This window comes from Rutidosis leptorrhynchoides, chromosome 3, assembly GCF_046630445.1.
Source record: "Rutidosis leptorrhynchoides isolate AG116_Rl617_1_P2 chromosome 3, CSIRO_AGI_Rlap_v1, whole genome shotgun sequence".
Taxonomy (NCBI): Eukaryota; Viridiplantae; Streptophyta; class Magnoliopsida; order Asterales; family Asteraceae; genus Rutidosis; species Rutidosis leptorrhynchoides.
In genome coordinates this window covers 456,929,674-456,943,668 of record NC_092335.1, presented here as the reverse complement: position 1 = coordinate 456,943,668, position 13,995 = coordinate 456,929,674, and positions in this window count along the sequence as shown.

Genomic DNA, 13,995 nt, shown 5'->3' with positions numbered 1-13,995 from the left:
TGTGGAAAACCGGGCCACATTATTAGAAATTGACCGAACCAGGAGAACACGAATGGACAAGGTCGCGGAAGAGTTTTCAATATTAATGCGGCAGAGGCACAGGAAGACCCGGAGTTTGTTACGGGTACGTTTCTTATTGACAATAAATCTGCTTACGTTTTATTTGATTCGGGTGCGGATAGAAGCTATATGAGTAGAGATTTTTGTGCTAAATTAAGTTGTCCATTGACGCCTTTGGATAGTAAATTTTTACTTGAATTAGCAAATGGTAAATTAATTTCAGCAGATAATATATGTCGGAATCGAGAAATTAAACTGGTTACCGAAACATTTAAGATTGATTTGATACCAGTAGAGTTAGGGAGTTTTGATGTGATAATCGGTATGGACTGGTTGAAAGAAGTGAAAGCAGAGATCGTTTGTTACAAAAATGCAATTCGCATTATACGAGAAAAAGGAAAACCCTTAATGGTGTACGGAGAAAAGGGCAACACGAAGCTACATCTTATTAGTAATTTGAAGGCACAAAAACTAATAAGAAAAGGTTGCTATGCTATTCTAGCACACGTCGAGAAAGTACAAACTGAAGAAAAGAGCATCAATGATGTTCCCATTGCAAAAGAATTTCCCGATGTATTTCTGAAAGAATTACCGGGATTACCCCCACATCGATCCGTTGAATTTCAAATAGATCTTGTACCAGGAGCTGCACCAATAGCTCGTGCTCCTTACAGACTCGCACCCAGCGAGATGAAAGAACTGTAAAGCCAATTACAAGAACTTTTAGAGCGTGGTTTCATTTGACCAAGCGCATCACCGTGGGGAGCTCCTGTTTTGTTTGTCAAGAAGAAAGATGGTACATTCAGGTTGTGTATCGACTACCAAGAGTTGAACAAACTTACCATCAAGAACCGCTACCCACTACCGAGAATCGACGACTTATTTGATCAACTACAAGGCTCGTCTGTTTATTCAAAGATTGACTTACGTTCCGGGTATCATCAAATGCGGGTGAAAGAAGATGATATTCCAAAGACTGCTTTCAGAACATGTTACAGTCATTACGAGTTTATGGTCATGCTGTTTGGTTTAACTAATGCACCAGCTATGTTCATGGACCTTATGAACCGAGTGTGTAGACCATACCTTGACAAGTTTGTCATTGTTTTCATTGATGACATACTTATTTACTCAAAGAATGACCAAGAACACGGTGAACATTTGAGAAAGGTGTTAGAAGTATTGAGGAAGGAAGAATTGTACGCTAAGTTTTCAAAGTGTGCATTTTGGTTGGAAGAAGTTCAATTCCTCGGTCACATAGTGAACAAAGAAGGTATTAAGGTGGATCCGGCAAAGATAGAAACTGTTGAAAAGTGGGAAACCCCGAAAACTCCGAAACACATACGCCAGTTTTTAGGACTAGCTGGTTACTACAGAAGGTTCATCCAAGACTTTTCCAGAATAGCAAAACCCTTGACTGCATTAACGCATAAAGGGAAGAAATTTGAATGGAATGATGAACAAGAGAAAGCGTTTCAGTTATTGAAGAAAAAGCTAACTACGGCACCTATATTGTCATTGCCTGAAGGGAATGATGATTTTGTGATTTATTGTGACGCATCAAAGTAAGGTCTCGGTTGTGTATTAATGCAACGAACGAAGGTGATTGCTTATGCGTCTAGACTATTGAAGATTCACGAACAAAATTATACGACGCATGATTTGGAATTAGGCGCGGTTATTTTTGCATTAAAGACTTGGAGGCACTACTTATATGGGGTCAAAAGTATTATATATACCGACCACAAAAGTCTTTAACACATATTTAATCAGAAACAACTGAATATGAGGCAGCGTAGGTGGATTGAATTATGGAATGATTACGACTTTGAGATTCGTTACCACCCGGGGAAGGCAAATGTGGTAGCCGATGCCTTGAGCAGGAAGGACAGAGAACCCATTCGAGTAAAATCTATGAATATAATGATTCATAATAACCTTACTACTCAAATAAAGGAGGCGCAACAAGGAGTTTTAAAAGAGAGAAATTTAAAGGATGAAATACCCAAAGGATCGGAGAAACATCTTAATATTAGGGAAGACGGAACCCGGTATAGGGCTGAAAGGATTTGGGTACCAAAATTTGGAGATATGAGAGAAATGGTACTTAGAGAAGCTCATAAAACCAGATACTCAATACATCCTGGAACGGGGAAGATGTACAAGGATCTCAGGAAATATTTTTGGTGGTCGGGTATGAAAGCCGATATTGCTAAATATGTAGGAGAATGTTTGATGTGTTCTAAGGTCAAAGCTGAGCATCAAAAAACATCAGGTCTACTTCAACAACCCGAAATCCCGGAATGGAAATGGGAAAACATTACCATGGATTTCATCACTAAATTGCCAAGGACTGCAAGTGGTTTTGATACTATTTGGGTAATAGTTGATCGTCTCACCAAATCAGCACACTTCCTGCCAATAAGAGAAGATGACAAGATGGAGAAGTTAGCACAACTGTATTTGAAGGAAGTCGTCTCCAGACATGGAATACCAATCTCTATTATCTCTGATAGGGATGGCAGATTTATTTCAAGATTCTGGCAGACATTACAGCAAGCATTAGGAACTCGTCTAGACATGAGTACTTCCTATCATCCACAAACTGATGGGCAGAGCGAAAGGACGATACAAACACTTGAAGACATGCTACGAGCATGTGTTATTGATTTCGGAAACAGTTGGGATCGACATCTACCATTAGCAGAATTTTCCTACAACAACAGCTTCCATTCAAGCATTGAGATGGCGCCGTTTGAAGCACTTTATGGTAGAAAGTGCAGGTCTCCGATTTGTTGGAGTGAAGTGGGGGATAGATAGATTACGGGTCCGGAGATTATACAAGAAACTACCGAGAAGATCATCCAAATTCAACAACGGTTGAAAACCGCCCAAAGTCAACAAAAGAGCTACGCTGACATTAAAAGAAAAGATATAGAATTTGAAATTGGAGAGATGGTCATGCTTAAAGTTGCACCTTGGAAAGGCGTTGTTCGATTTGGTAAACGAGGGAAATTAAATCCAAGGTATATTGGACCATTCAAGATTATTGATCGTGTCGGACCAGTAACTTACCGACTTGAGTTACCTCAATAACTCGCGGCTGTACATAACACTTTCCACGTCTCGAATTTGAAGAAATGTTTTGCTAAAGAAGATCTCACTATTCCGTTAGACGAAATCCAAATCAACGAAAAACTCCAATTCATCGAAGAACCCGTCGAAATAATGGATCGTGAGGTTAAAAGACTTAAGCAAAACAAGATACCAATTGTTAAGGTTCGATGGAATGCTCGTAGAGGACCCGAGTTCACCTGGGAGCGTGAAGATCAGATGAAGAAGAAATACCCGCATCTATTTCCAGAAGATTCGTCAACACCTTCAACAGCTTAAAATTTCGGGACGAAATTTATTTAACGGGTAGGTACTGTAGTGACCCGAACTTTTCCATGTTTATATATATTAATTGAGATTGATATTTACATGATTAAATGTTTCCAACATGTTAAGAAATCAAACTTGTTAAGACTTGATTAATTGAAATATGTTTCATATAGACAATTGACCACCCAAGTTGACCGGCGATTCACGAACGCTAAAACTTGTAAAAATGACATGACGATATACATATGGATATACATATGGTTAACATGAGATTATGATAAGTAAGCATCTCCATAAGTATATTAACAATGAGTTATATACATATAAACAAGACTACTAACTTAAGGATTTCGAAACGAGACATATATGTAACGATTATCGTTGTAACGACATTTAAATGTATATATATCATATTAAGATATATTAATATATCATAATATCATGATAATATAATAATTTAACATCTCATTAGATATAATAAACAATGGGTTAACAACATTAATTGAGATCGTTAACTTAAAGGTTTCAAAACAACACTTACATGTAACGACTAACGATGACTTAATGACTCAGTTAAAATGTATATACATGTAGTGTATTTAGATGTATTAAAATACTTTTGGAAGACTTCAAGACATATATCAAAACACTCATACTTAACGAAAATGGTTACAGTTACTTTTCCATTCTTTTCTTTCATCAAGAATTCTAGTCGTATTCTTACCCGTATTATACACAGCTTCAAAACGTACTTACTATGGGTATATACCAATAGGAACTAGCATGGGATTCCACTCTTGATTATGTCATGTATGACTAATCAATTTTAACTTCTACCATGAGCTAGTCAACTAACTAGAACTCCTTTTGACCCCACTCACCACTCACCAATTACCACTCATCATTCACTCCATTTCACTTCCAATTCTCTTTCTAATTCTCTCTCAACACACACACACTATTATGAACGTATTTTTCCAGTAGTTAATCATCATCTTCATCAAAAATCACTTCAAGAATCAAGCTATAATCATCATAGGAAGAACACTTCAAGAACACTTCAAAAATCCCTTCAAGTTTACTAATTTACTTCCAAGCTTTCTAATCCATTCCAAGTAATCATCTAAGATCAAGAAACCTTTGTTATATACAGTAGGTTATCTTTCTTATTCAAGATAATATTCATATTCAAACTTTGATTCAATTTCTATAACTATAAACTATCTTAATTCGAGTAAAAATCTTACTTGAACTTGTTTTTGTGTCATGATCCTACTTCAAGAACTTTCAAGCCATCCAAGATCCTTTGAAGCTAGATCATTTCTTGTCACTTCCAGTAGGTTTACCTACTAAACTTGAGGTAGTAATGATGTTCATAACATCATTCGATTCATATATATAAAACTATCTTATTCGAAGGTTTAAACTCGTAATCACTAGAACATAGTTTAGTTAATTCTAAACTTGTTCGCAAACAAAAGTTAATCCTTCTAACTTGACTTTTAAAATTAACTACACACATGTTCTATATCTATATGATATGCTAACTTAATGATTTAAAACCTGGAAACACGAAAAACACCGTAAAATCGGATTTACGCCGTCGTAGTAACACCGCGGGCTGTTTTGGGTTAGTTAACTAAAAACTATGATAAACTTTGATTTAAAAGTTGTTATTCTGAGAAAATAATTTTTATTATGAATATGAAACTATATCCAAAAATTATGGTTAAACTCAAAGTGGAAGTATGTTTTCTAAAATGGTCATCTAGACGTCGTTCTTTCGACTAAAATGACTACCTTTACAAAAACGACTTGTAACTTATTTTTCGAACTATAAACCTATACTTTTTCTGTTTAGATTCATAAAATATAGTTCAATATGAAACCATAGCAATTTGATTCACTCAAAACGGATTTAAAATGAAGAAGTTATGGGTAAAACAAGATTGGATATTTTTTCTCATTTTAGCTACGTGAAAATTGGTAACAAATCTATTCCAATCATAACTTAATCAACTTGTATTGTATATTATGTAATCTTGAGATACCATAGACACGTATACAATGTTTCGACCTATCATGTCGACACATCTATATATATTTCGGAACAACCATAGACACTCTATATGTGAATGTTGTAGTTAGCTATACAGGGTTGAGGTTGATTCCAAAATATATATAGTTTGAGTTGTGATCAATACTGAGATACGTATACACTGGGTCGTGGATTGATTCAAGATAATATTTATCGATTTATTTCTGTACATCTAACTGTGGACAACTAGTTGTAGGTTACTAACGAGGACAGCTGACTTAATAAACTTAAAACATCAAAATATATTAAAAGTGTTGTAAATATATTTTAAACATACTTTGATATATATGTATATATTGTTATAGGTTCGTGAATCAACCAGTGGCCAAGTCTTACTTCCCGACGAAGTAAAAATATGTAAAAGTGAGTTATAGTCCCACTTTTAAAATCTAATATTTTTGGGATGAGAATACATGCAGGTTTTATAAATGATTTACAAAATAGACACAAGTACGTGAAACTACATTCTATGGTTGAATTATCGAAATCGAATATGCCCCTTTTTATTAAGTCTGGTAATCTAAGAATTAGGGAACAGACACCCTAATTGACGCGAATCCTAAAGATAGATCTATTGGGCCTAACAAAACCCATCCAAAGTACCGGATGCTTTAGTACTTCGAAATTTATATCATATCCGAAGGGTGTCCCGGAATGATGGGGATATTCTTATATATGCATCTTGTTAATGTCGGTTACCAGGTGTTCACCATATGAATGATTTTTATCTCTATGTATGGGATGTGTATTGAAATATGAAATCTTGTGGTCTATTGTTACGATTTGATATATATAGGTTAAACCTATAACTCACCAACATTTTTGTTGACGTTTAAAGCATGTTTATTCTCAGGTGAATACTAAGAGCTTCCGCTGTTGCATACTAAAATAAGGACAAGATTTGGAGTCCATGTTTGTATGATATTGTGTAAAAACTGCATTCAAGAAACTGATTTCGATGTAACATATTTGTATTGTAAACCATTATGTAATGGTCGTGTGTAAACAGGATATTTTAGATTATCATTATTTGATAATCTACGTAAAGCTTTTTAAACCTTTATTTATGAAATAAAGGTTATGGTTTGTTTTAAAAATGAATGCAGTCTTTGAAAAATGTCTCATATAGAGGTCAAAACCTCGCAACGAAATCAATTAATATGGAACGTTTTTAATCAATAAGAACGGGACATTTCAAGACAAAGGATAGTGGAAGATTGAATCTCATAAAGACTCGATTGATCTATTTAGTTTCAAACGTACAAAAACGTTTTCAGTTTTAAAAGAACTTTATTATTAAAACGTATATAACTTTTATAAATATCTAGAACCACTTTTGATAACTCATTACTTAACTAGTATAATAAAGATAACGATATTTATATTTTATTTTATTAAATATATATAACGATTTAAATTAATATTATATATATTTATACGCGTATTATACGTACATAGTTTTATACTTTTACTATACTTAAATTTTACCTTTACTTTATTTTTACTTTACTTTAACTTTAATAATTTACTTTAATAATTCATAATTTAATAATTCACTTTAATAATTCATACTTTAATAATTCACTTTAATAATTCACTTTAATAATTCACTTTAATAATTCACTTTAATAATTCATACTTTAATAATTCACTTTAATAATTCATACTTTAATAATTCACTTTAATAATTCAAAAATCTATTATAAATAGAATTCAATAGGTTTCATTATTTCATAGAAACTTGAAAATATTTTTCTCTAAACTCTCTCAATCGATTTACATATATATATTTACTCCGTATTATTTCAAGATATTATTAGTATACATAAAATATTACGACGGAGTGCTGTCCGAGTGATTTCGAAATTGTTTTTCGAGTAGGATAGGATTAAGGAAATTATGGGTTATAGCTATGGAGGTGATTGAGTATGGTTCATGGGTATGCTCGTGAGGTCAATATAGTGTTTATCATTTCCGTTGCGTCTACGTACCTTTCCTGCAATACTGAATCTCAATATTGATATGTGAGTACTCATAATTTAACTTTTACATACTAATAGTGTATCCCTGACTAGTGCTCAAGTATTTAGGATTATGCATGCTTGTACTTTTGATATTGCCCTTAGACAGGTTAGGTTGAATATTGAATTAGTTACACTTGCGGTTGAGATAAGGTATAAGATATGCATGTCCTTGGAAAGCTAGCGAAAAATTAAGAACTTTTCCTTTAGATATCGAATGGTTTCGATGAACGGATTAGAAGTTATAATCAATTGAATTTTTGATATTTTTATTAAAAATGATTATTATTATCGTTGTTTTTATCATCGTTCTAGTTTTATCTTATTATTATCATTATTATTATCTTTATCAATAAAAGGGATTTATCATTAAAAATTGTTATTTTTTTATCGTTATTATCGTTAAACTTATAATTAGTATTATTATTATTATCCAATTATTATTATTATTATTATTATTATTATTATTATTATTATTATTATTATTATTATTATTATTATTATTATTATTATTAGCATTATTATTATTATTATCATTATTAATATATATATATCATTATTTAAAAATGGTTATTGTTATTGTTGTTATTATTATTACTATATTATCATCAAGATAATTATTAGTATTATCGTTAATAATGTTATAGTAACTATCATTATTAATATTAGTGTAATTAAAACAAATATTTGTAACACCTAATTATTTTGATTACTATTATTATCATTATTATGAACACGATATAAAAGATGATTCAAAGCTATTAAATGAAACGATTAGGAAATAATGAGTAAGAGTATAATGATGAAATTAAAATATTATAAGATATTGATTTAGATAAAATTATCGTTCTTATTATTTTTATCATTACTATTATTATTAAAAGTATCGTTAGTATTAAAACTATCATTTTAACAAAAATTATCATCTTAATAGAAATGTCATTGTTACTATAAAATATCATTATTATTATTATTTTAAATAGAATTATTATTTTAAAGATAATATTAAAAATTATCGTAAATATTAAAGTTAGAATTATCGTTTTATCATAATGTCATCTTAGTAATTATAAATATTGATATTTTTATAATAATAATTATTATTACAAAATAATACAACTTTTACTTACTACCATTATAGATATTATTTTATCAAATAAATATGTGATACAAACATATTTTACTACGTGTAATAACTTACTTTAATAATACCTATCATATTATCTTTATGATATTAAATGAACCCTATAAATTTTATTACTTAATATATATAAAAGTATATTTTATTATATAAATTTAATATAAAATTTTATTTATTAATAAATAAATTATATTATTTATATTTACTCTAATAAATCTTTTAAAAATATAAAACGACGATATTTAAACTATATATTAATCATGTATAGATTTTTGGAAATTATTTTGAGTCAAATTTACTTTTGTTGACTTTTGCATATTAGTCTCGAGCATTAGGATTGTGGTACACTATGACTTGACCTAATTTGTTAGACAAATATTGACCAACACATAATTATATATAATTAATTTAGGTTCGTGAATCCGAGGCCAACCTTGCACTTGTTCAATGATGTTATATGTATTTTTACTACGAAATACAGTATGGTGAGTTTCATTTGCCTTTTTACCCTTTATATTTTTGGGACTGAGAATACATGCGCTTTTATAAATGTTTGACGAAATAGACACAAGTAATTGAAACTACATTCTATGGTTGAATTATCGAAATCGAATATGCCCCTTTTTATTAAAGTCTGGTAATCTAAGAATTAGGGAACAGACACCCTAATTGACGCGAATCCTAAAGATAGATCTATTGGGCCTAACAAACCCCATCCAAAGTACCGGATGCTTTAGTACTTCGAAATTTATATCATGTCCGAAGGAGGATCCTGGAATGATAGGGGATATTCTTATATGTATCTAGTTAATGTCGGTTACCAGGTGTTCACCATATGAATGATTATTTTTGTCTCTATGCATGGGACGTATATTTATGAGAACTGGAAATGAAATTCTTGTGGTCTATTAAAATGATGGAAATAAATGATTATGATAAACTAATGAACTCACCAACCTTTTGGTTGACACTTTAAAGCATGTTTATTCTCAGGTGTTAAAGAAATCTTCCGCTGTGCATTTGCTCATTTTAAAGATATTACTTGGAGTCTTTCAAAGCATATTTCGAAGAACATTGCATTCGAGTCATTGAATTCATCAAAGATTATTATTAAATCAATCTATAGTTGGATAGTGGATATTATGAAATGGTATGCATGCCTGTCAATTTTCGATGTAAAGAAAGTTTGTCTTTTAAAAACAAATGCAATGTTTGTAAAATGTATCATATAGAGGTCAAATACCTTGCAATGTAATCAACTATTGTGAATCATTTATAATGTATATGAACGGGTCCTTTCAGTTACAATATGCAATTGTAAATGCTCTGATTGATATTTATGTTGTTGAGAAAGTACGAATGAATCTACCACAACGAAACACAAAAACACACGCACCATAATGAAACCAAGAAACACATCAACCACAACGAAACCCAAAAACACTCCAACCATAACCAAACCCAGAAACACACCCAACACAAGTCACTGAACCAAACCTTCATAATTTGGAAGCGGAAGAGCCTGAAATGCCACCTCCAAACACTGAAGAGTTTGATATGTTTAACTATGGTGTTGAAAACGTATGTAAAATTAAATAAGGAGACCACCCGTTTGAGATATCTGTTGTCACATCTAGTGATTCAGATGGAGAAAAAGGCGGAGACGAAGACGAAGAAGATCAATATGAAGAAGAAAAGCAAGATTTATTCTGGAATATGCCACCTCTATTGAGTCAGCAAGAGCATGAGCCTGAATTTACGACACAAACACCAACCACGTATAGGGTATCAAATTTAATTAAAGTTCATCAAACTTTTTTGAACAAGGCTGTGACGACCCGGAAATTTTCGACCAAATTTAAACTTAATCTTTATATTTCCGACACGATAAGCAAAGTCTGTAATATTGAAATCTAAAAACTTTGAACTGTGTTTATATATATACACTTGACCTTTGCCTATTCCCAATGATTCACGAACAATTGTTTGTAAATAAAATGTATAAATATAAATGTAGGTATATATAATAGTTCAAAATAATAAAATATAATTAAATATGTAAAATAAGATATAAAATAATTAAATTGTAATTAAAATAAAAATTATATTTAAATATATGAATTCTATATATAATTATAGTGATATATGTTAAATTGTAATATTTAAAATAAGTTATTTTATAATGCATATGATACAGATATGTTACATAATCATTAATATGTAATACTCATATGTTAAATTTAAAATGGTTATTATAATGTCATTATTATATTCAAAATTTATATCAATAATAGTGTTATGAATATTATTACTTTAAAGATATAATCTATAGATGCGAATTTAATATATATAATGTAATATAGTATTATTGTTGCTAATATTATGTATCATTAATAATAATTAACATTATTATAATTAGTATTATTATTATTAATATCAGTATTATTAAAATAATCAGTTGTAATGAAATTTGAAATATATAATCTGTTATGTTTAATAATATTATTATTATTATCATATTATATTAATATTAATATTATTCTATTATTATTGAAATTAATATTAGTATTCTTATTATTATAAATGTTAACAATATTATTATCATTAATACATTAATAATCATTAATATTAGTTAAATTAGAATTATATAACTATATATATGATTACAGACATATATAAATACATATACATATATAAAAATACAGCGTATATATATAAACATAAATACATATACAGGTATGCATATATAAAAATACTGTATATACGTAAATAAATACATAGAATCTCGTAGTCTGTTTTCAATCCTTATCAAGCTGTGTCGTAAAGTGTTTCCTACATACAAATTGGTACTAACGATTTCAATTAAGTCATACTAACTAACAAATTCGTACAAATTAGTGACAAATTATATTTTGTTTCGTACAGATTAGTATCTGATTGAAAATATTGATGTCGACTAATTTGCTTTAAAAATCGAATCAAATCCAGTTGTAAATAATGCCAATTGATTTTACATTATCAACTACTAATCACGAAAACCAATCACAGCCCTTATTTAATCGAATTTGAAACAGAAAAGGTGAAGAACAGAGGTCTGTCTCTGTTCGTGTTCAAAACTTGAAAAACTCGATTTTGATTTTAATTTCAAAATGTAATAAAGCATTCTTGTTAGGAATCATCCAATAAAACTTTCTGTAAAATCTTAGCTCTCAACTCCTTGTATTAAGCTTCAATTTTTGAGTCAAACCTTATTTTTCAAAAAGTCAAACGTGTTGTTCATAGAGGAATTTGAGTGCAATTGGATGTTTCAGTTCAAATTGAGAATGGAGAAAGTTTGTAGTAAGGATTTAACACCTTTTTCATGTTATGATCACGGTCTAAAACATCCCACAATTTGAGTTTGATGTTTGAGTTGATATCGAGTCAAATACACTGTTTTTATTCTTGATTTAAATTTCAAGTATCTGTTGATAAAAAAATGATTACCAGCTGTTGTGTTCGTTTGAAAATCCTAAAAATTAGTTAAGAAAATTGTTACATACCTGGTTCGATCTCTGGTCAGTCGAGTTATAGAAGAAGATGGAGAACACATAAATAAATACGGGTTATAATTATCTGTGGGGGTTTTAAAACAAAAAACGAGAAACAGCCCAATGGTTCATGGTGCTAAGCAGGTGAGCGGGAGGTCACGGGTTCGAGTCCTGTCCAGGGCATTTTTTTAGAAAGCTTCTCAAGGGTATACACTCTTAAATTTTAATTCTATTATTATTATTTTAGTAATTATTATTATTATTATTATTATTATTATTATTATTATTATTATTATTATTATTATTATTATTATTATTATTATTATTATTATTATTATTATTATTATGATTATTATGATTATTATTATTATTATTATTATTATTATTATTATTATTATTATTATTATTATTATTATTATTGTTATTAGTATTATAAGTATTATTATTATTATTACTAACACACGTATTAATTAACATTTATCATTATTAGAATAATAGTTACAAAAATGATTATTATTATTTTTATTATTATTATCATTAAAATTAGTATTAATATCATATTTATAATTATTATCACTATTATCATTAGTAGTGAAATTAGTATAGTTATTATTGTTATCAGTGTTAGTATGATTATTTTTACCCTTTCCACTAAAAATAACATTATTTTAAATCTGTCATTTTTGTTAAAACTAGTATTATCATTGAAAGTAACATTTTTACTATCAATATTATTATTATTAGTATTATCATTATTAATAAAGTTATTATTATTATTATTATTAATATTATTATTATTAAGAGAATCATTATTATCCAAAACTATCCTTTTATCATTATTTTAAAAACATCATTTTTGTTAAAAATAATTTATTATTATTAAAGTTATCATATTATTACTATCATTATTATAATCATTCTTATCATTAGTAGTATAATTACAAATAGATATTTCTATGTAAATACATTACAACTATACTAATATTATATATCGCTATATTTTTATTATAAAAAGGATATTAATTGAGTTACATATAAAATATATCAATTAATATATAAATATGTAATCATCATATATAAACCTTAATATAAATTATTATTATCAATATGTTATAATGATAAATTTGATATATAAATATATGAAGTAAGTATATTAAAATTATCTAAATAAGACACAACATAACAAGTATATTATTAATAATAATATATAAAAACTTGTTCGATTATGATTATATGTTTTAATAAATATATAACTGATATAGGTTCGTGAATCCGAGGGCAACCCTGCATTGTTCAGTTCGTCGTATGCATATTTTTACTACAAAATATCGTATCGTGAGTTTCATTTGCTCCCCTTTTACTCTTTACATTTTTGGGACTGAGAATACATGCGCTATTTTTATAACTGTTTTACTAAATGCTTTGAGATATATTTTTGAACTAAGAATACATGAACTGCTTTTATAAACGTTTGACGAAATAGACACAAATATTCAAAACTACATTCTATGATAGAATTATTTGGATTCAGAGGTTTGATTTCTATAAAGATTGTATTATCGACCATCGGTGAGATGATTTCGTCATTGCACTATGCGTTAGCTACCGATATGGTTCGATTTTGTAGTTAGTAACGGATGATATGATTTTGCATTGCACTACGCACTAGCTACCGTTTTAGCTACCCTCGGTGAGATGATTTCACATTGCACTACGCGTTAGCTACCGTTGTATTATATTGTGTTCGATTTTGTAGTTAGT